This window comes from Meriones unguiculatus, chromosome X (genome assembly GCF_030254825.1).
Source record: "Meriones unguiculatus strain TT.TT164.6M chromosome X, Bangor_MerUng_6.1, whole genome shotgun sequence".
Lineage (NCBI taxonomy): Eukaryota > Metazoa > Chordata > Mammalia > Rodentia > Muridae > Meriones > Meriones unguiculatus.
The window spans coordinates 140,362,914-140,388,276 of NC_083369.1; the positions used below are offsets into that span (position 1 = coordinate 140,362,914).

A 25,363-nucleotide genomic window follows, 5' to 3' on the forward strand; every position below is an offset into this window, starting at 1 on the left:
TCATGAAGACCTAAGAATTGTGATATCAAGAGAGTTAATATCAGCTGCACTGTTTAGCTCCCTAGGGATGGAAGCTTTTTCTAGCACCTACAAGAATGAGTAAGAAATGTCACCAGCTAAGATCCTTTTCAGTTCGTCATCCCTTTTTACAAGAGCAGAAGGTGGGTTTTTGTTTGTTTGTTTGTTTGTTTGTTTGTTTGTTTTGGTATTTGCTTATGATTGTTAAGGATGTAGCTTTTCATTAGTAACCAGAACTGTGTGAGTCATACATGTTTGCTCATGCTTCTAATCCCGGCACAAGGTAGGCTGAGTTAAAATCACCATGAATTCAAGGCCAGCCTGGGATACAAAGTGACTTCCAGTTCAGCCTGGGATACAGTGCCTCAAAATATAAAAATAACAACAACAAAAAAAATGCCTGAACTTTGGACTTCTTGCTACTTCAAGTGTGGTACTAGGGCCAGCCCTTGGGTTAGAAATGCATAATCTTGGGTCTTAGTCTAACCCTACAATACTGGAATCTGAATTTTTAATAAAATCCCTCAAGTGATGCATATGCAAATGAAAATGTGAGAAATTCTGTTGTAGACACTTTATACAATGACTTCTTGTGTTTTATTTTTTTAATTTTAATTTTTTAATTATTTTTTTATTTATTACAATTTATTCACTTTGTATCCCAGCTGTAGTCCCCTCCCTCATTCTGTCTCAAATCTGCCCTCCCTTTCTCTTCTCCTCTCATGCCCTTCCCCCAGTCCACTGATAGGGAAGGACCTCCTCCTCCCCTTCCTTCTGATCCTAGTCAATTAGGTCTCATCAGGAGTGGCTGCATTATCTTCCTCTGTGGCCTGGTAAGGCTGCACCCCCTCAGGGAGAGGTGATCAATGAGCCAGCCCCTGAGTTCATGTCAGAGAATGTCCCTGTTTTCTTTACTAGAGTACCCACTTGGAAACTGAGCTGCCATGGGTTACATCTGTGCAGGGATTCTAGGTTATCTCCATGAATGGTCCTTGATTGGAGTATCAGTCTCAGAAAAGACCCCTGAGCCCAGATTTTTGGTTTTTGCTCTTCTTGTGGAGCTCCTGTCTCCTCCATGTCTTTCTATCTCCCCCTTCTTTCATAAGATTCCCTGCACTCTGCAAAAAGTTTGGCTATGAGTCTCAGCATCTGCTTTAATACCCTGTTTGGTAGAGTCTTTCAGAGACCCTCTATGGTAGGCTCCTGTCCTGTTCCTTGTTTTCTCCCTCTTCCAATGTCTATCCCATTCAGAACCTGGAAACAACTGAGATGTCCCTCAGTGGAGGAATGGATACAGAAATTGTGGTACATTTACACAATGGAATACTACTCAGCAATTAAAAACAGGGAAACCATGAAACTTGCAAGCAAATGGTGGGAACAAGAAAAGATCATCCCAAGTGAGGTATCCAGAAGCAGAAAGACACACATGGTATATACTCACTTATAAGTGGATATTAGACTTATAGTATAGGATAAACATACTAAAATCTGTACACCTAAGGAAGCTAAGAAGGAAGGAGGACCCTGGGTAAGATGCTCAATCTTCATTCAGAAAGTGTCTTATTTTTTTAATTGGCTGAAGGGAATACTGACACATTATTCTGACTTTTGTTCTCCTCTCAAAACTTTGGAGATAGTAGTCCATTTTTCTTAGGCTGGCCTCAAACTTCCTGTGCAACCAAGGCTTACTCCCAAGGTAGTATGCACGTCATGCAAGTTCTCTACCAATCAGCCACATCTCCCATCCCTTAAAACACGTTCTTAAAGCTTCCAAAGCTTAAATTTATTTCATTTTCCCTGATTGTGTGTGTGTGTGTGTGTGTGTGTGTGTGTGTTCATTCCTACACTCCCGATTTTCTCATTTTAAGTCATAGGCTTTATTCATCATTCCAGAAAGTGATTCTGTGAAATTAGAGGATTAGAGAATGTAAGGTCATTCCTTGAAGCCTGCAGGGACAGAGTGTAAAACCGTTGGTTGCATCCATTTTGAAGCAACAATCTTCTCTTTGTCAATATGAAGTTTCTTTGTGTCCTCAACCATGGCTTTTGTACAAAGAAAATGTTATTCAGAGGCTAATTTTGTTCTTAGGAATAATATTCAATTCAAATTAAATCAACAAATTTTAAAGCTGAGATATCTGTTAAATTTTTACATTTAAATTGTAAATTCTACTATTTGCCTTATAAATACAGTTGGGTTTTATCAAAAATTTACAGGGACTTTGATAGTTCAGTTCCTTAATTGAAGCCACAATGTAAGCCACAGTTACACATGTCACATATTTGATTTCCTAAGTACGTTCATCATTTCCCAACAACTTCCTCAAGAATGTCATTGATTCTAATAAATCTGATAAATTAGAGCTCTAAATAAGATGCTCTGATATTGTCGGCAAGCAATGCTAAACTGGTTCCTGCAAGCCTAAATAAATTGTTCACATACGCACCCTCAATGAGGAGCTTAAGGCTAATCAGTTAGTTAACCAAATAGTTCAAATCAGACATTACAGCAAATAAACACAGAGAATCCCCACATGTAACACAAAAGTAGAAATGCTAGCCCTCTGACATAATTTCGTAGTTCTATACTGACCTGAAGACCCTCTTTGCCTCCCAGGGTACATTGGGAAAGCGGTGGGGTGCCAAGTCCTGGCATCTAAATAACCTATGGGGCTCCTAAATATGCTACTAAATAACCTGTGGGGCACAGGTGTTGGGGTGAAGGAACATTTCCCTCCCGCTTTCTATTTGCTGGTAATAAATGAACAATGACTACATAGAAGAAGAGACATATGAATATATTAATGTGCAAAAGGATAAAATTAAAGTACAGGGGGAAATCACAATAAGTTGATCCTACAGTCTCAACAATATTCACAGAACCGGTGGGCAGTGTAGACAAGGAAAATGAAAAGAACTCTTTTTTTATCTTTTTTTCAGTTTTTATTTTTTATTAATTACAGTTTATTCACTTTGTATCCCCCCATAAGCCCCTCCCTCCTCCCCTCCCAGCCCCACCCTCTCTCCCCCTTCTTCTCGCTTGCCCCTCCCAAGTCCACTGATAGGAGAGGTCCTCCTCTCCTTCCTTCTGATCTTAGTCTATCAGATCCCATCAGGAATGGCTGCATTGTCATCTTCTGTGGCTTGGTAGGGCTGCTCTCCCCTCAGGGGGAGGTGATCAAAGAACAGGCCTGATCAAATTATGTCAGAGGCAGTCCCTCTTCCCATTACTATGGAACCCACTTGGACACTGAACTGCCATGGGCTACATCTGTGCAGGGGTTCTAGGTTATCTTCATGCATGGTCCTTGGTTGGAATATGAGTCCCTGGGGAGACCCCTGAAATTTGCAGGTAAATGGTGGGACTTGGAAAGGATCATCCTGAGTGAGCTGTCCCAGAAGCAGAAAGACACACACAGTATATACTCACTCATATAGATATATAACATAGGATAAACCTACTAAAACCTGTACACCTAAAGAAACTAATCAAGAGAGAGGACTCTGACTAAAACGCTCAATCCCCATCCCAAAAGACAAAGAGGATGTACATCAGAAGAATAAGAAAACAGGAAACAACCTAGGAACCTGCCACAGAGGGCCTCTGAAAGGCTCTGCCCTGCAGACTATCAAAGCAGACGCTGAGACTTAAGGCCAACTGTTGGGCAGAGTGCATGGAATCTTATGTAAGAAGTGGGAAATAGTAAGATCTGGAGAGGACAGGAACCCCACAAGGAGAGCAACAGAACCAGAAAATTTGAAAAGAATTCTTACAGCTCAATAATAAGACAACTTAATTTTAAAATGGAACAAAGGATCTGAATAGGCATCTCCTGAGAGAGCAACCGATGAGAACACAAACAGTTGTTTATTATCCTTAATCATCATGAAAATGCAGATCAAAGCCTCTGTTTCATGTTTCATAGCATGGCTATGACTAGGAGAGATAATAATGACTAGTAGTGAAGATGCGGAGAAGTTGAAACCTTCATGCCTTATTGGCAGGTAAAATGCCACAGCTTCTTAGGAATCACTTTGGAGATCCCTTAAAAAAAGCTTTAAATTAATAAAAATAAAATAAAATTTAAAAACAGCTTTAAATACAGTTTCTATACAATCCAGCATTTGGTATTTACTTAAAAGAAATGAAAACAGGCATTCACACTAAAACATGCATTTATATTTATAGATTTATTATTCACAAGAGCCCCAAAGTGGAAACAATCCAAATGTCCATCAATGGATGAGTGGATAAACAAAATATAATATACCCATATAACTTGGCTACATAAAGAAACGATGGTAATCAAAAAGACAATTCAAATTATAAATCCCTTCAGATGATATTTCTCTTTAGATTGTTTCTACAGAAGAATAAAACTTTTGCTAGGGGTGTGTGTGTTTCTGTAAATTGGCATTTAGTTCATATGTTTAAACTATGACACATCAAAACTCTTGGAGAGGGAATGGAGAAATGGCTCAAGTGGTTAAGAGCTCTTCCAAAGGACCCGGGTTCAATTCCCAGCATCCACATGGCAGCTCACAATTGTCTATAACCCCCACCCCAATTCCAAGGATCTGACACCTTCACACTAATGCACATAAAATAACATTAAATAAATAAAACCCTTGGAGAAATGCTTCAAATAATGTTGTATTGATAATAAAGATTTTTTAGATATTTCCCTGTCTTCTTTAGACATCTTCTTGTTCTCTTAAAGAAAAATGATTTTAGAACTTTCCATGTCCTCTTAGATGTTTTGTTTTGAGACAGAGTCTCTTGTAGCCCAGGTTGGTCTCAATTCCACTATGGAGCTGAGGATGACCTTGAACCTCTCCTTCTGGGTGCTAGAGTTATAGAATTATGCAGTCCTGGTTTGAACTCAGGTTTTTGTGCATGCTAGACATAAAAGGAAAAATACTAAAGTTGAAGACAGAAAACTGATACAAGCAAAGAAATACATTAGGATACATTTTTTTTCCAAATTTGAATTCCATAGACACACTCTTTATCTATTTGTGTATTTGTGGCTCTTTGGAGGCCAACTGCCATTATCATATCTAAAATTTGGCCCTCCTCCTGGGACCCAATTTGCCTCCTTAGGAGTAGGAGTCTTTTCTCTCCCGCTGAAAGTGCATCATTTGTTGATGGTGTCCACAAGGAACTGACAAAATGATGTAACATTGTTCAGGCACAGAGAACTGTATCATATCTCCAAACAAAAATACCTCAAGGGCAAAACTACTTAAATGCTAAAAGCCTAGGTTCTTAAACTTTAGCAATAAATAAATAAATAAATAAATAAAATCAATACCTTTAGTTCCTAAGCATTCACAAAATGTCCTTCTTTTCTTTCTTCCCTTCTTTCTTTTTCTCCTTCCATCCTTCCCTCCCTTTCAACCTTCCTTCCATCCTTTTTTCCTATTTCCCATCCTCCTAATATTAGTTACTTTTTTATTGCTGTGACAAAACACCATGAAAAGGCAACTTAGTTTTTTAATTATTTTTTTTATTTTTTACATATTAATTACAGTTTAATCATTTTGTATCCCAGTCAAAGTCCCCTCCCAATACCACCCTCCCTTCGGCTCCTCTTATGCCCCTCCCCCAGTCAACTGATAGGGGAGATCCTCCTCCCCTTCCCTCTGACCCTAGCCTATCAGGTCTCATCAGGGCTGGCTGCATTGTCTTCCTCTGTGGCCTGGTAAGGTTGCTCCCCACTCAAGGGGAGGTGATCAAAGAGCCAAACCCTGAGTTCATGTCAGAGACAGTCCCTGTTCCCATTACTAGGAAATCCATTTGGAGACTGAGCTGCCATAGGCTACATCTGTGCAGGGGTTCTAGGTTATCTCCATGCATGGTCGAAAAGACAGCTTATAAGACAGTGTTTAACTAGGCTTACAGGTTCAGAGGGTTAGAGTCCATAATGACTGAGGAAAAGCATAGTGGTAAGTAGCTGCAGCAGCAACTAAGCTGCAGCTAAGACCTGAATCTCACAAGCTAGACACACAAGGCACACTGGGAATGGCATGACTGTTTTGAAACCTCTAAGACTGTCTCTAGTGACACACTTTCTAATCCTTCCTAAATAGTTCCATCAACTGGGGATCACGTATTCAAATATATGGGGACACTGGGGGTCATTTTAATTCAAACCACTTCATACTCTTTCTCTCTTCCTCCCATGCTTCCATCCTCTGTTCCTCTCATCCTCTATCCCTCCCTTTTTTCCTTCCTTTCGTTCCTTCCTCATCCCACCCTCTGTTTCTTCCTTCTTCCCTTTTTCCTTCCCATCCTCCTATCCTGTCTTTCCCTCTTACTCAAGATCTTCATGAGTAACTGCTAAGTGCCAAGCACTAATTCATTTCTTAACCATTTATTTTATAATTTAGGTGCTCTGTCCTTCTCTTCATCTCGGATCCCAGGCTTTCTTCGTCTGTCCTAAAATAATTTTTTTCAAGTATCTTGTTTCCAGTCCTGCTTAAAAGAGTAATAAGAGGTAAAAATGTTGCCTTTCTGTGGTGAGACGTTTTATTATTTTCTTTAGGTAAATATCTTACTTATCTTTTAGATGACAATAGAATGGAAATATTAACAAAATTTTATTATCCAACTTACCTTGAGGCTGGGGTTGACCAATGCAAAGGGAGGTTGCTGGATGAAATGTTCATGAAGTTCTTTTAGAAGCTGATAGAAACTATCATGTGCCTTTTGCTTCCTCTTTTTTTCCTGCTTTCTGGGGTTAATAGATGGCCTGAGCTCCAGCAGCCATCTTGGGTGCTAAGCAGAGCTTGCAGATGGCATGTGCATGTTTAGAATAATAAAGTAAAAAGAAAAGGGGACCCTGGTTTCTGTTGATCATGGGACTTCCTTCTCAACATTGGACTGCTTCTGGATTTATTATCTATGAAGGCAAAAAGAATTCCAACATCTTTTCGCAATTGCTTTGGGGAGTTTTTCTTTCTTTCTTTCTTTCTTTCTTTTTTCTTTCTTTCTTTCTTTCTTTCTTTCTTTCTTTCTTTCTTTCTTATCTACTACTAATACCTTTCAGTAGTGACACTGGCATTTCTTTTTTTTAAAGATTTATTTAATTTTATTTTATGTGCATTAGTGTGAAGGTGCCAGATCCCTTGGAACTGGGGTTACAGACAGTTGTGAGCTGCCATGTGGGTGCTGGGACTTGAACCCAGGTCCTTTGGAAGAGCAGACAGTGCTCTTAAACCACCGAGCCATCTCTCCAGCCCCGACACTGGCATTTCAATAGGTATTAGAAGTTTAACCTAAAGGAACGTAACAGGGCAGGTGTGGTGATGAACAACTGGAATCCTAGCACTTGGGAGATGGAGACAATAGGATTGGGCATTTGAAGGCAGCCTTGCCTATGCAGTGAGTTATACTTCAGCCTGAGCTAATTGAAAAATGAAAACAAAAACAGAAAAGAAGAAAAAAAAAGCTCCAAAGTTTCAGGCAGAAAGCAACAATGGGGATTTTAAAGTAGGCCTTCTTTGGGATGGAGCCCTAATATATATAAAAATAGGAACTATGCTTTGTGCCTGCTTTCTACCTTGGGAACTCTGCAATGCTGTTCTGTCTGTTAAATACCATTGAAAATGCTACTGGTTTATACAATTATTGATTCTTTAAAACAAAAACTAAAAAATTTTTATAATAACTATGTAAGTGTTTAATACTACATTTGAATGGTTTTCACAAAACCCTACATCTTCAAAACTGTAATATGGACTTGTATTTACACACTCCTTTTTTCTTTTCTTTCTCTCTTTTTACTCATCTCTGAGGCAGTCTTATATAACTCTGGCCTTGAACTCACAATGTAGCCAAAGATGATCTTGAACCCTACCTCCCCCCCCCCCCAACCCTTCTACTTCCACTTCCTGCTGAGATCACAGGTGTGTACCACCATGCCCAGTTTTACTCAGTTGTAGAGATCAAACCCAGTGGTTCATGAATAATAAGCAAGCATTCTACCAACTGAGCTACAACCCCAGCCTGTGTTTGGACATTCTTATAATTCAATATATAATAATGTGTTTTCTGTTTGTTTAGTTCCTCTCCTAAGGGAATAAAAATCAAGAAGTGTACTTTGATAAGCCATAATTATCTTAACATACACATGCTCACATTAGAATATAATCCAGGAGGCAAATCAGTGCTTGGAGCATTATATCTCTAACAAAACAAGCTATCATTGCTTAGTCATACCATTGAAAAATGTCAGTCCTATCAACTTGGAAACTATATGTAAGAATTCCAGTGGCTAAGAAAATATGAATCATGAGGGCTGGGAAAAGGAAAACGGGATTACATTTATATGATATTAAAAAAAAAACTATTACGTGTGTGGGTGCCTTACACATCATTTGATACTGAGTTATGTCTAGAGAAAGAGCCACCCAGGACAAGTAGTTAAATATGTTTTATTACTTAACCTTTAAGAACATGGGAGCCAATGTGAAGCTGTAATTCAAGGCTGGGTTTCTAATCTCTGCTCTCATTTCAAACACATGTTAATTTTCCCAAACACAAGATCATTTATCCATCTATAAAATTATATCTTAAATATTCAAGTTTTCCAAAGAGTGCATTTGAGCTGCCAAACACCTTGAACTACCAATGAAAAAAATCCTCCTTCACAGCTATTGCAAAAGCCATGGGCAGCTTCTCACTGAAATTTGCCTCGTTACATTTTCCAGAAATGCCCCAAATGTTATTTTGGTTTAAAGGGATAAAACTTCCTTGCTGGTTACTATAATGTGTGCTTGTGTCAAACTGAATACCAGCCCTTGAAACTTTCTTACTGCATATTCATGAATATTCTTATAGCAATCCCATGGACCAGCTCAGTGTTTGCGAATATGCATATACAGCCAAAGCAGATAGTCCTGGAGGCAGAATGAAAATAGTCAACACCTGAAAACTAGGCAACTTTCTGTATAATATCAGCTTCTCTCAGAAAAAGCCAAAAAAATTCAAAATATACAACACTCTAGAAGATGGAAGTAAGTAGGAATTTGTGTGGTTAGGATCCATAGCAGATAGTTTTGAGACCAAATATTACCGTATTGGGCAGGATCTCAACTGTAAATAGAAAGAAAGCATCCTTGGCTGAAGTCTGTAATGACCACTAATCAAAGAGACCCTAGATGGAAGTATGAGCAGGGTTGAGGGAACCAAATAGACAAGTCAGAGTACTTCAGACACAGGGCTCAGACACCCATGAGCTGGAACTAACTTGAAATTCCCTGAGGACCAACTAGCTACATGGTACCTGAAGGCACCATACATGCTTCCAAAAGAGGTAATTAGCCTATGGTCCTATGGAACTATGAAACATATAGACTACGACAATGACAAATGTAGCGTTATAATCTTAAGGGTGAGGTAATGCTATGCATATCTTGGTAGTAATCAACAACTCTATAATGGAACCATAGAACAATTCAAAAAAGGGAAATCATGCCTGATACTGGCAACTTTACTAGCTATCTGGGGTTTGTGAAGTCATGGATCTTGTGGTGGTGCACACTGGTGAGATTTGCTGAAGGAGGCAGAGGCAGGAGGGTCATGAGTAAGAGTCCACCAAATCTTTACAGGGAGACTCATAAAACACTCATGTATCCTACCATCTTCAGGTGTCAAAATTCTTCCCTACCCACCTTTGATGTCTGCAGTTCTTCTCCCAGAGAACAAAGCTTTTTCTTTCTGTTGTTAAAGCAAGGACATGAGGTGAAAAGGGTCCTTGGGAAGAGACCATGTTGGCCAAGAGTTCAAATGCTTCCCGAGAAGCAAGTTTTGGTGGTAGATGGGGTAAAGGCTCTGCTGAGACCCACAGGGGTGGGAGCAGTGGCAATGTTTCCCGCTGGCCCTGCCAGGGAAGGGAGGTCACAAGGCCCATGATGAATTAGGAGGGTTGTGACTGATGGCAGTCTGTGGTAGTACAGCTGGTGGCACTGGAACAACTTTGACTTAGGACAGGGATCAGAGCCAAGAAGTCAGTTTCCTGTGTGGCCACTAGAAGATGAAGCCAGTACAGAAAACTGAAATGGAATCTTGGCTGTACCCTGAAGTGAAAATATTTAGCAATGGGCATGATAACGTAGGGATAATATAATATAATATATGGAGATAGAAACATTTAGATGTCTGATACATTTTACACAATATATAAATGAAACGTTAAATATATAGAATTCTTTTATACTCTAAACCACATGTATATGTCACAAAACCTCCTATTAAATAGTCCTAATATTTTTTCTATTTTTCTTTTATTGAATATAGATTTATTTTCATACAATTTTCATACAATGACTACAGTTTTCTCTCCCTCAGCTCCACCAAGATCCTTCTCCCATCTCCACGTTCACATCCAAATCCACATGTATCTATTTTTAGAAAATCTTTCTGGGGTCTTTCCTTCCTTCTTCCTTCCTTTTTCTTGTTTCCTTCTCTTTTTTTTTCTTTGAAATATAGTCTCATATAGCTCAGGTTGGCCTTGAACTCATTCTTTAGTCAAGGATGACCTTGAGCATCTGATCCTCTGCCTTCACCTCTGGAGTGTTAGGATTATAGATAAGTGCCATTATGTTTATTTTATGCAGTGTCAGAGACCAAAGTAAGGTTTTTGCATGCATGATAGGTAGGCATTCTATTAACTGAGCTACACCAATAGGCTATGCATGGTTAGTTAGTTAGTTAGTTAGTTAGTTGACACTGGCTGTTACTACCAACTTGAACACCTCAAAGAACAATGATTTGAAACAGGAAACAACATCAAATTGTTTTCACAGGAGCTGGGAATGTAGCTCAGTGGTAGAACACTTGCCTGCCATGTATGATGGGTTCCATCCTCAACACTCCAAAAACATTCTAACAACATCTCTATAGGCTTAGATTTTTCACCAAATCTACTTTAGTTAGGGTTCTTAAACACCTTTACCTCCCTTCCAACACCCCATCCTTAGATAGGAGATTAGTAGGGAAAGGGGCTGAAGACCTCTTTTATCTACTTCCTGCTAATTAGGGTCAATGGGTCTTTAGGGGATTACCAAACTTAGTCATCAGGATACCAGCAGTTCAGTCCAACAGCCAACACCAAGCAGCAACATGAAGTCAGTGAAAGCTGCAAGACTCAGTTGGATTGCCCTAAGAAGTTCTCTGGAGTGTTTATCTCTGCAAAGTCAAGTGTTGAAGCATGAAGTTCAGCGTGATCCTCTATATATCTCCTCTCCTCAAAGTTGACCCACAAATGTTCTCAGCTGGCCAAAATCATGCCCCTCTCAAGTGAGAGCTCACAGCAAAACATCACATGCCCTCTCACAAGCCAGCCTCCAGCAAAACATCATGTGCCCAGCTTGTAGCAAAACATCATATGACAAAACTGAGTCTTCAAAGAAACAAGAAACTTCCACTTCACATTTCTATGTAAATTGCAATCTCAACTAGTAGGTAATTCATCTTAATATCATATCCATATGGCTGGTACATATTTCAGCTTCTATTAAACATTGATATTTGGAGATTTTCTCAATCTGATACATTTGAGAATTTTTTAAATATTCAACATTTATTTTCATGTCTTAAACTTGAAAAATATGTTCAAAGTATATTGATATACTTGAAATCAATCATGCATATGAAACCAATCGTACTTTACAAAATTAGCTGCCTTGGTGTTTTTATTTTTGTGTGTATGATGCGTTTGTGTATGTAAGTACAGGCAGGCACTATGTATGTATGTGTCAAGGTCAGAGGACGAGCTCCAATGGTAGTCCTTGACTTCTACATTGTTTGAGCCAGGGTCTCTTGTTGCTTGCCACTGTGCACACTAGGCTAGTTGGTGTGTGGGCTTCTGGAAAGCATGCTGTTATTGCCTCCTGTGTCACCACAGGAGCACTGGGTTTATAAAGGAACTACCAATTCTGCATTACATGGAGTCTGGAAGCTCAACTCTGGTCCTCAAGCTCATACAAGTGTGTGTCTCCCTGCACCATCTCCTCAGGCCATGCTTTCTTAACTTTTTAAAAATTTGTTCTTCAATCCATAGAGATTCACAAACATCATTTGGTGAAATTTCAGTTTCTGTAGTATATCTTAACTCATCATTTCCATGATAACCTCCTCCTCTTTTATGTGTCAATTTATTTTATTTTATGTACATAACTTTGTTCATTAATCTAATAAATCAGCTAGCTTTAATACAGAAACATTCTTTCTTACAGAGATGAAAAAAAGTATTGATACCTCAGTCGGAATATCATTGATCTAAGCCAAAGTTCTTAAAAAATATTTTTTGAGATCCTTAATTAATTACAAAAGTTTTTCAGCACACAACTCCAAAATGCTTTGCAGTTCTATGCCCCATGGATCTGATTATTTTTTCCATTTTCGTGACTTACAAACGTTCAATTTGTGTGTCTGTCTCTGTCAGTCTGCCTTCAAGTACTGGTTGTTAAGCCTACATCTTGTATATATTAAGCATACATTCCCTCATTAGACTATATACTCCACTCCCAGAATTTTTTGAAAATTTTCCCCTTTTTTGGAGCAAAGACTTTTTATTTATTTATTTATATTTTTTCTTTATTAATTACACTTTACTCACTTTGTATCTCCCCCCCCCCCCGTGGTTCCCTTCCTCCTCCTCCTCCTCCCGTCCCAATCCCTCCCTTCCTCCACCCTCTGCATGCATGCCCCTCCCCAAGTCCACTGATAGGGGAGGACTTCTTTTCCTTCCTTCTGATCCTAGTCAATTAGGTCTCATCAGGAGTGGCTGCATTGCAAAGACTTTTAAAAAATAATTTATTTAATTTTTATTTTCTGTGCATTAGTGTGAAGGTGTCAGATCCCTTGGAATTGGTGTTGCAGATAGTTGCAAGCTGCCATGTGGCTGCTAGGAATTGAACCTGGGTCAGTCAGTGCTCTTAACTGCTGAGCCATCTCTCCAGCCCCTGAGCAAAGACTCTTTAATGAATATATTTACAAATACAGTGGAGATTGGCTCCCTGCTGCCTGCACTGAATGCAATCCCGGGCTGAAAGTCTTCACACGCCTTTGCAAGTGGAACTGTGACGGCAAAAGCTTTCATCTCACCTTTCTTGTTTATTGTGACCCCTGTATTAGCTTCAAAATAAACACCCCATCTTTTCTGCAAGATGATTTTTCTTGTCGAATTCCCACTGCCAGGTGGACCTTTGTTTCTTAGTTCTGGTTTGCCTTTTTTGACTGTGGCCGTCACCATGCCACCCACAGCAGCAACAGGAAGTCTGTCCAGCCATCCCTTGGTTCCCTTCACAGAGGTGACAGACACGTGACTGGCTCTTGTTATCAGCACAGCTGATCATAGCTGCTATCAGAAGACCCAGGGAAATCCAGATTTTTGCTCTGGATGACCCAGCATGTCCTGGTTTCAGGATCTTAAGTGCCTGCAAAGAGTCAGAAAGTGGGATGTTTCATTTAAATCTTTCAAATTGTTGTTTTTGTATATTTATATATCCTAAAACCCACTGAGAAAAAAAATTGACTTTGGTATTGCCCATTTAAATAAGTTTTTGGTTAGATTCTTTACTTTTCCTTAAGATAGATTTTTATATACAATAATATTTTGGTGAACCCAACTTCTACCATATACAAATATAGTAAATTACATGATTTAAAGGGCAAATACTATATTTTAAGAATTTCACTTCAATTCCATTGATCCACCAGTCTGTTTCTATGCCAGTACGTGCAGTTTTTAGTATTGTTGCTCTATAGTACAGTTTGAGATCAGGGATGGAGATACCTCCTGAAGATCTTTTACTGTAGAGAATTGTTTTAGCAATTCTGGGTTTCTTGTTGTTCCATAGGAAGGTGAGAATTTTTCTTTCAAGGTCTGTAAAGAATTGTGTTGGTAATTTGATGGGAATTGCATTGAATTTGTAGATTGCTTTTGGTAAGATGGCCATTTTATTATGTCAATCTTGCCAAGCCATGAGCATGGGAGATCTTTCCATCTTCTCATATCTTCTTCTAATTCCTTCTTCAGAGACTGGAAATTTTTTTCATACAAGTCTTTGACTTGCTGGGTTAGGTTCACAGCAAGGTACTTTATGTCCTTTGTGGCTATTGTGAAGGGTGTTGTTTCCCTAATTTCTTTCTCGGCCCTTTTGTCTTTTGTATACAGGAAGGCTACTGATTTTTTTGAGTTAATTTTATATCCAGCCACTTTGCTGAAGGTGTTAATTAGCTGTAGGAGTTCCCTGGTAGAGTTTTTGGGGTCACTCAGGTATACTATCATATCGTCTGCAAACAGTGATACGTTGACTTCCTCCTTTCCAATTTGCATCCCCTTGATCTCCTTCAATTGTCTTATTGCTCTAGCAAGGACTTCCAGAACTATGTTGAAGAAATATGGAGAGAGTGGACAGCCTTGCCTTGTCCCTGATTTCAGTGGGAATGATTTAAGTTTCTCTCTGTTCAGTTTGATGTTGACTATAGGCTTGCTGTATATCGCCTTTACTATGTTCAGGTATGTGCCTTGTATCCCTGATCTCTCCAATACTTTAACATGAATGGATGTTGGATTTTGTCAAATGCCTTTTCAGCATCTAAGGAGATGATCGTGTGGTTTTTCTCCTTCAGCTTGTTTATGTGGTGGATCACATTGATGGATTTCCGTATATTGAACCACCCCTGCATGCCTACTTGGTCGTAGTGGATGATGTCTTTGATGTGTTCTTGGATTCGGTTTGCAAGTATTTTGTAAATCCACACACTTATGGACACCTGATTTTTTACAAAGATGCCAAATCCATTCAATGGAAAAAAGACAGCATCATCAACAAATGGTGCTGGTCTAACTGGATGTCTACATGTAAAAAAATGAAAATAGATCCATACTTATCACCCTGCACAAAACTGAAGTCCAAGTGGATCAAAGACCTCAACATAAAACCAGACACATTAAATCGGTTAGAAAAAAAAGTGGGGAATACCCTTGAACTCATTGGCACAGGAGACAACTTCCTGAACAGAACACCAACAGCACAGGCTTTAAGAGCAACAATCAATAAATGGGACCTCATGAAACTGAAAAGCTTCTGTAAAGCAAAGGATACTGTCCTCAGAACAAAACGATAGCCTACAGATTGGGAAAGGATCTTCACCAATCCTATATCTGACAGAGAGCTAATATCCAGTATATATAAAGAACTAAAGAAGTTAAACAGCAAAAAATCAAGTAATCCAATTAAAAAATGGGGTGCAGAGCTAAACAGAGAATTCTCGATAGAGGAATATCAAATGTCAGAGAAAAATTTAAAGAAATGTTCAACCTCATTAGCCATCAGGGAAATGCAAATCAAAATGACCCTAAGATTTCACCTTAGACCCATCAGAATGGCTAAGATCAAAAACTCAAGAGACAACACATGCTGGAGAGGTTGTGGAGAAAGGGGAACCCTCCTCCATTGCTGGTGGGAATGTAAACTTGTACAACCACTCTGGAAAGCAGTCTGGCGCTTTCTCAGACAACTAGGAATAGTGCTTCCTCAGGATCCAGCTATACCACTCCTAGGCATATATCCAAAAGAAGCTCAAGTACACAATAAGGACATTGGCTCAACCATGTTTCTAGCAGCCTTATTTGTAATAGCCAGAAGCTGGAAACAGCCCAGATGCCCCTCAGTGGAAGAATGGATGCAGAAATTGTGGTATATCTACACAATGGAATATTACTCAGCAATAAAAAACAAGGAAATCATGAAATTTGCAGGTAAATGGTGGGACCTGGAAAAGATCATCCTGAGTGAGCTATCCCAGAAGCAGAAAGACACACGTGGTATATACTCACTCATATAGACATATAATATAGGATAAACCTACTAAAATCTGTACACCTAAAGAAACTAATCAAGAGGGAGGACTCTTGCTAAAATGCTCAATTCCTATCCAGAAAGGCAAAGAGGCTGGACATCAGAAGGAGGAGAAAAGAGGGAAAAAGTCAGGAGCCTGAAACAGAGGATCTCTGAAAATCTCTGCCCTGCAAGTCTGCAGGAAATCTTAGGAAATCTTAGGAAAGAAGTGGGAAATAGTAAGATCTGGAGAGGACAGGAACTCCATAATGAGAGCAACAGAACAAAAAAAAAATCTGAGCACAGGGGTCTTTCCTGAGACTGATATTCCAATCAAGGACTATGCATGGAGTTAACCTAAGAACCCTGCACAGATGCAGCCCATGGCAGTTCAGTATCCAAGTGGGTTCCATTGTGATAGGAACAGGGACTGTCTCTGACATGAACTGATTGGCCTGCTCTTTAATTTCCTCCCCCTGAGGGGGAAGCAGCCTTACCAGGCCACAGAAGAGGACAAGGCAGCCACTCCTGATGAGACCTAATTGACTAGGATCAGAAGGAAGGAAAAGAAGTCCTCCCCTATCAGTGGACTTGGGGAGGAGCACGCAGGCAGAGGGTGGAGGAAGGGAGGGATTGGGATGGGAGGAGGGAGGGAACCACGGGGTGGGGGGGATACAAAGTGAGTAAAGTGTAATTAATAAAGGAAAAAAAAGAATTTCACTTCAGGGTTGTTAAGCTTTCTGTAGTAAGACAGAAGGCAAACTCAGTTTTTATTGTCTTGAAACAGTCTCAGCCTAAAATAATCTTGAACTTTCTATGTAGCAAGGATGACCCTGAACTTATGACCTCCTTCTACCTCCCTTGTGCACCATCACGCCCAGTGTGGAGATGCTGGAGATGGAACTCAGGGCTTTGTGCATACCAGGCAAGCAATCTGCCAGCTGAGACAAATTCCCAGCCTCCAGAAAGTAAACTCATTTAGGTTTTCTTGAGACAGACATTCTGTTGCTGTGGGCAAAAACAGTGACAAACTAGAAATGAGTGGGTGTGGCCATGTGCCAGTATAATATTTAATTTGTGAATTCTGAAATTTGAATTTTATATCATTTCCACAGGTGAAAATATTATTCTTTTTCACTTTAGCAGCTGATCATAATTAAGCAGTGGGCCAGAGTTGCCCCATATGGCCAGGGAGCAATCTGTTTTGCCTGGTTTATTATTTTATTACATCATCCAAAGAAAATTGAATACAGTACTTCATTTCCAAATTAGACTATCCATAAACCTCCCTAAAATGTTGGCTAAAGCACCATTCTTTTTAATAGGCAATAAAGTTTTCCTGAAAATATTTGTCTCTTAAATAATTTCGACCATACTGAACTATACCTTTTGGTTTTATTATATTCCCCAAACTCATTAAACTGTATTCAGTCTGAAATTTTATAATTAAAATAATACTATGTTAGAGAAGACAGAAATTGTAACCACTATGATTTATTCATTCATTATGTACACATACATATTCACTTATATGTATATGTAACATCATATGTATAAATATTATGTACCAATTTTTAAAAAATTAAAGATAAGATTTTGTTGTTTGGTTTGGTTTGGTTTGCCTCTGGGGGGATTGTTTTTTGTTTTGTTTTGTTTTGTTTTGTTTTGTTTTCAGACACAGGGTTTCTCTGTGTAACAGCTCTGACTGTCCTGGAACAAGCTTTGTAGAGCAGGCTGGTCTCTAAGTCACAGAGATCTGCCTCCTAAGTGCTAGGATTAAAGGCATGGGCCACCATGCCCAGGAGATAAAAATTGAAGATAGTTTTATATGAGATTCTTTGAGTACTTTTGGTAATCACTAATATTTTTTTTCTCTTTTTTTCCAAATGCTTTTCTGAAAATTGTTTCCTCATTTTGCTACATACATGATTTTTTTTTCTTCTTCTCTTGAAATAACATATCTTGTATTCAGGCGGGCCTGGAACTCACTGTACTGTGGAGGATGCCCTTGAACTTCAGGTTCTCCTACACCTACCTCCTGAAATGATAGGCACCTACCATATCCAGTTTATATAGTACATGAAGATCTAATATATCTTCATGTATCTAATGTATCCCATGCATGTTAAGCAGGGACTGAGTTACATCCATTGTCCTTTCTAGGTAAGTTTTGCAGTAAGGAGGACGTTAACATACATACTTACACACACACACACACACACACACACACACACACACGATTACATGAATATGCTCAATTCATCTGACATTCGCATTAAAATTTCCTTTTTTAAGTTGGGCACAGTGGTGCATACCTGCAATCCCAACACTTGCGAAGTAGAAGCAAGAAGATCAGCAATTTCAAAGGCATCTTTTGCTACACAGGAAGTTCAAAGCCAGCCTGAACGCCATGAGACCTTGTCTTTAAAAGAAAGGAAAACTTGAAAATGTTGATAATTTGCCTACGCAGTAAACAATATAGATTTTATTGTGCTTTCAAGATGTTTTTCATTTCCTTTTTTTGGACATTTTGATTAAATTTATTTCCAAATAAGCATATGTGGAAAGACAGCATGAGGACAGAGGCCACACTATACTATGAACTGGTTTTGGCAAGAATTAGGTTTCTCTTGTACAACCACTCTGGAAATCAATCTGGCACTTTCTCAGACAACTAGGAATAGTGCTTCCTCAAGATCCAGCCATACCACTCCTAGGTATATATCCAAAAGAGGCTCAAGTACACAAAAAGGACATTTGCTCAACCATGTTTGTAGCAGCTTTATTTGTAATAGCCACAAGCTGGAAACAGATGTTCCTCAATTGAAGAATGGATGCAGAAACTGTGGTACATCTACACAATGAAGTATTACTCAGCAATGAAAAATAAGGAAATCATGAAATTTGCAGGTAAATGGTGGGACCTGGAAAGGATCATCCTGAGTGAGTTGTCCTAGAAGCAAAAAGATACACACGGTATATACTCACTCATATAAACATACAACATAGAATAAACCCACTAAAATCTGTACATCTAAACAAACTAAGCAAAAGAGAGGACCCTAACTAAAACGGTCAATCCCCATCCTGAAAGGCAAAGAGGATGGACATCAGAAGAAAAAGAAAACAGGAAACAACCTAGGAACCTTCTACAGAGGGCTTCTGAAAGCCAGAAGAAGAAAACAGGAAACAAACTAGGAACCTACCACAGAGGGCCTCTGAAAGCCTCTGCCCTACAGACTATCAAAGCAGATGCTGAGCCTGATGGTCAACTGTTGGGCAGGGTGAATGGAATTTTATGTAAGAAGTGGGAAATAGTAAGAGCTGGAGAGGACAGGGTCTCCACAAGGAGAGCAACAGAACCAGAAAATTTGAACACAGGGAACTTCCCAGAGACTGATACTCCAACCAAGGACTATTCATGGAGATAACCTAGAACCCTGACAATGCAGCCACTTCTGATGAGAACTGATAGACTAAGATCAGAAAGAAGGAGAGGAGGACTTCCCCTATCAGTGGACTTGGGGAGGGGCATGCATGCAGAAAGGGGGGGAGGGTGGGACCGGGAGGGGAGGAGGGAGGGGCTTATGGGGGGATACAAAATGAATAAAGTGTAATTAATAAAAGTTAAATAAAAAATTTAAAAAAATTAGGTTTCTAACACCTTAGTGGGAGTAGTTGCAGAGACTTCCTGGGAGCTGTAGAAAAGGTGCAGTGGTTTGAATAACGGAAGGGGAAAGGGAGGCTAGATGTGAAGATCATTAACTTAAAGCGCTGCATGGAACAGGACTGGGGAAAATATCCGTGACATTAAGGGAGAGAGGACTTGATGTGAAAGTTTGATATCTCAGCTAAATGAAAGCCATAAGGGAGCCAGTGTTAAAGATGCAGGAGATTCCTGTAGCTGAGGAACAGAAGGGAGGAACCCCAATACCCATGTACTGGGAAAGTGAATACTCCTCAAAAGTGAAAGGAAGACTGAGGATAGGACAGAGAAGGCATCTGGCTGGCTGGAGAACATGGAACTTGAAGGATGGGGCTTTCTATCTTGCTTCTGTCCTTAGCGTAGCATGAGGAAGTGGCATACTGGACAAAGAAGGCTTTCCAGAGTCATAAAACTTGAGCAGTCGCTGTGGACAGTGGAAAGAGAGGATATGATTGCTGAATTTGAGACTGTGAAGCTAAAGATTTTAATGTCCGGGCCAAGTGTTTCTAACTAGTTCTATCCAAGTGCCCTGCCCTAGTTTTATGAACATGCCAAGCTGTGATGTCATTAAGTAGCAAATTAAGACTGTGCAGCTTATATTTTGTGCCCTAGATTTTCTAGTTCCGTTTAATGCTGCTTCCTTCACAGCAGCTATGTAAGATTGGGGAGTTTATAACATCTGAATTAATGATTGGGCTGGTACACAGCTAAGAGGAGCCCAGCAGGTCCTCCACCAACCTTCTAACATCATGAATCCCTAAACCGCTCTACTTGGGCTGTTTGTCAACGGAGCTTATGTAGCCAAGTTATCAGCTCCAGGAGTCCTTTCCTCATGGCTTTAGAGCATCACTGAATTCTCTAAAAGTATCGTATGTGTTTCCCTTGTTACAAAGATATCGGTTGCCCCTAATTTCTAACTTCTAAAGTTGCCATGCCAAATACATTCCCACAGTGACTTACCAAGTCCCAAAGGGTGTGATCTCCCTCAGAGCGACAAGATTTCATCTCAGGCTTGGGTACTGTCCAGATTTTCTCAATCTGCCAATAGCCTTCTTTGCTGCCAGAAATACTCCCATTTGTAGAACATGTACCCCTTCCCTCTGCCCCAGCATTCTCTCCGCCTTTGGAGGCATGTAGACCCAGTCTCCAAGTAATAAGAAATAGGCCCTCCAACCAAGCATTTGCTTCCCGTGAGACAAACTCAGCACACAACGATGAATAAAAAAGATGCCAGGTCTGCTGGGTGCCTCTGTGAGTAAAAGACTTGCCATGTGAGTCTGATGACTCAAGTTTGACCCCTGGATCCCATGTAAAGGCGAAAGGAGAGACCAAACTGCACAAAGTTGTCCTGTGACCACCATATGTATGCCATGGCATGTTTATCTTCATGCATACACACACACTCACACACATGCACACTAATGAATGAATGAAAGAAAGAAAGAAACAAAGAAGGAAGGAATGAAAGAAGGAAGAAGCTGAAAATATGCTGTTACAGCTGGTTTGAAGGTCAATTTGCTACAAGTTAGATCACATGAGTAGAAAGTCTCACCTGAAAAACTGCCCTGGCTGCCTTACTGGATGCAGGAAGAGCCAGTCGGATGGTGGGAGGCACTTTGTGGTAGTACAGATAAAAGAGGGCCCAGCAGGACGAAGGTTACTCCCCTTTTGCTGGCTATAGCCACGGAGCTGGTTTACTCTATTGTTGCCGTTGCTGATTCATTTGTTTGTAGCAGAGCCAGTCTTCATGTACTCAGGAACAGGAGCTCCTCAGGAACCTTCCAGGCTTTCATCACCAGATTAGGACAGCTGAGACACCCAGCCTGGTGGACTGGCCAGCCACTTGGTTGTTGGCCTCCCCAATAAGAGTCAGCCATTGTGGGACTACCCCAAATGACGAGGAACCCAGCCATGGGCTCTGAACAAAGCAGTAAGCAGCATCTTTCCATGGCCCCTGGTTCAGTCCCTGCCTACAGGTTCCTACCTTGAGCTCTTACTCTGACTTCCCTTCGTGATTGGGATACGTAAGCCAAAAAAATTCCTTTCCTTCCCAAGTTGGTTTTGGTGAAAGAAAGCAACCATGACATATGCCCTTCCACATTTATGTATCCTAACCACCAGGCAAGACTGAAGCCAGGTGCCACTTCCTGCCTGTAGCCTTCCCTCATGTTGGTGAGTGAACATTTTTTCCTCTAAACAGATAAAGAGTTTCACTGGTGCTTTGAGTTCATTCATTCAATTAATATATACCAAGAATATTCTGGAAGCAGGGTGTGTCCCAAGTGCTAGAACACAAAAATGAAAAGAAAAATCCCATATCTCAACTTATTTTCCAAAGTAACTAAAGCTATATTCACATAGGACAGCAGTTACCAACCTGTGGGTTTCGACTCCTTTGGGGGATTGCATATCAGATATACTGCATATCAGATGTTAACATATGATTCATAACAGCAGCAAAATTACAGTTATGAAATGGCGATGAAAATGTATTAAAGGACTGCAGCATTAGGAAGGTTGAGAACCACTGACATAGGAACTTATATATATATATATATATTGTGTGTGTGTGTGTGTGTGTGTGTGTGTGTGGTTGAGCTTGTGTAGCTCAGCAGCAGATCTCTTATGTAGCATGTGTGAGGCCCTGGATATAAACACCACTAAAGTAAAAGCAATAATTTAGGCTTGGAAGACAGCTCAATCAGTAAAGTGTTTGCTGTGAAAGCATGAGAGTCTGGCTTAAAGCCACCGAACCCACATAAAAATATGCCAGACCTAGTGGCATATGCTTGTAATCCCAACCCTTAAAAACATGAAAACATTCAGGGGTCCAGAAGTTTACTGGCCAGCAAGCTTAGCTTAATCGGTGATCTCCAGGTCAATGAGAAACCATATCTCAAAGTACATGGATGGTGGTCCTGGGGAAGACACCAGAGGTTCTTCTCTGGCCTCTACGTGTGTTTCCACATATACATGTACACCCACTCTCACACACACACAAAAATGTGCAAACCTATGCACATACACACAAAAATAAATAAGCAAACAAAACCTTTAACTTTTAAAACCGATAAAAGAAATAAAACTTCCAAGTTCAGGTTTTGAAATTGTGTGGTAGATGGTATAATAGTTAAGAATATGTATGGTTTCTGTATGCATAAGAGTGTAGTAGTGTCATATATGCCTTTGTGGTAACCACTAGCTCTCATTGTTGGACTTGAGACTCATTCAAAAAGAGAGAGGCCACAGAGGAGGACAATGCAGCCAGTCCTGATGAAACCTGATAAGCTAGGATCAGATGGAAGGGGAGGAAGTCCTCCCCTATCAGTGGACTTGGAGAGGGGCAGGGAAGAGATGAGGGAGAAAGGGAGGGCAGGATTGGGAGGGGATGAGGGTGGGGCTACAGTTGGAATACAAAGTGAATAAAGTGTAATAAATAAAAAATTATATTAAAAAAGAGAGAAATTTTGCCTAGTACTGGAACCTAGACAACTACCCAGGGCTAGTGAAATCATGGATGTTTGAAAAGAGCTACACCCCACTTTATTAAACCAGCATAATCTCTAACTATATTCTAAATATTTGTCCACATACCCACGGATAAGTGTAACATCATGCCCTATCAAGAAAACTTCTCTTTGTAGCAGATAAAAACAATTACAGAAAACCACAACCAATCAAAATGCAGAGTGTAGAGCCCAGTGACAACAGATACATCTACAAAACAACTTCAGCACCTAAGGCTCAAGAAAGAGTGTGAAAGAGGGCCCAGAAAGATCATATGAACCAGAGGATCACAGAGTTTGCTGTGAAATTATGTCTCCCTGAAATATCAGGAAGCACACCCATAAAGTCTCAACATGACTGCCCAAACATGAGCTGAACAAGGACAATACCAATAGACACATCAAAGTGGACGTGGAAAGACCACAAGGTCTTAACCTTACACACACACACACACACACACACACACACACACACACACACTCACTCAGAAATTCTGAGTGGGTGAGAAATAGTCTTTCTCAGAGAGTAGCACACCATTGGTTACACAATATTAAATAGTCAGTCCTGAAATCATACACAGAGGTAATATTTTGTAGATTGAACTGTTTGTATTTGTGTATTTAGAAATATATATATACATATACATATATGCATATAAAAACAAATAATGAAAAATCGAGGCTATAAATTTGAAAGAGAGCTAGGAAACCTATACAGGAATGATTGTAGGGAGGAAAGGGAAGGAAAAATGATATAATCATATTATAAATGCCCAAATAAAAATAATAATAAAAGAGTATGGATTCTGATAGTTTGAATTGTGTGTTTTGTCTTTCTTCTTGGTTTTGCTCTGAAGGTTAAACCCAGGGCCTTGTGTATGTTAGGTAAGTGCACTACATCCCCAGTCCTACTGCTTAGATTTGGACCTCAGCTTTCCTACTCATTATTTTTATGAACTTGAACGAGTTCTTTATCCAATCTCCTTGTTCTTACCTCATGGGATCTATACTCCATAAAAGTGTTTTATAAGTGGCTTTCTGTTATTGTTCTGTTATTGCTTTGTGATCATCCTAACAGTCACAGGAATAAAGGGAGCTTAGAGCACAGAGGAATACTATATATATATATATATATGTGTATATATATATATATATATATATATATATATATATAGCTTTATTGAAGACTTTCTGTGTTTGCCCTAGCTTACTCACTGAAAGCTGAAGTCCCCGAGGGCAAACCTACCTTTACAAACTGCCTAGAGTTTGACCTTAGTGCCTTGTATTCATCAGGTTCTCAATAAATACCCACTAGACTAATGTGGATGCATTCACTGGGATTCTGCTCAGCCCCTAGGGCCACTCTAATTAGCATAAAAGTAACAGGAGTCTCTCAGACCAACTCCTGAGGAGCTGCATAGGCTGCCATGGAAAGAAAGGGCCATACAAAAAATGAAGTAAATGCTGTCTCACTAAGAGGTGTCATGCGTCTATTTGTACTCTCTCATAAAGGCTATCTGGGGTTTAACTTTTCTAATTCCATGATGTAAACAGATTTTCAAGGGTTGGTTACTTGGCTCTGGAGTCCTCTGAGTGTACATCAGTGCTCAAAAATCCATCTTGGAGCTCTTAGTGCTTTCCCACTCCCTACCAACTTAATAAACTAATTAAAAGAGAATAAACGGGATTACTTTTAAGGTTGATAAATGCCAAGCAACTTGTTCCCCAACCCCAAAGTCACATCTTTTTTTTTTTTTTTTTTTTTTTTGGTTGGAGTTGCTATTGACCTACTATGCGAATTTCCAGAAATTCCTCAAATTTCTTACATTTTGAGGTGCATGGTTCTGAAAAGAAAATTTGTCATGCTGGTTTGAATGTTGAACGCTTTCCAGTATGAAGTTCTGGCAACTTTCTGTTCTCAAAGCTGGACTTTGAATAGTTTCTAGTAGATGCTGGAAATGGATAGCTTGCCTGCCGCCAGCTTCACTCAAGTGTGTCACAGCAAGTTGTTTTAGTACGTTTTTCTTTCCTACCTTGTATATCTCATGCCTAGCTCTTACCTTCATTACTATAGTTTTCAATCTTCTCTACTCTGTGAAGTATTTTTAAAATAGGATTCTATGATATATGCAAAACATTAATTGCATATTAATGTTACTTGAGTAAATTTCTGCTACAGAGTATATATTTTTTAAAGGGGGTATGTGTTGAATGTGATCATTGGGGCTGGGAGTATAACTTAATGATAGAGTATTTGCTTACCATGTATGAGGAT

At 39.7% G+C, this 25,363-nt stretch overlaps 1 pseudogene; it reads right to left on the bottom strand.

Moving 5' to 3' along the window:
• LOC110540005 (large ribosomal subunit protein uL14-like) lies at window positions 1–25,154 on the bottom strand (annotated as a pseudogene).
• Window positions 25,155–25,363: the final 209 nt, after the last annotated feature.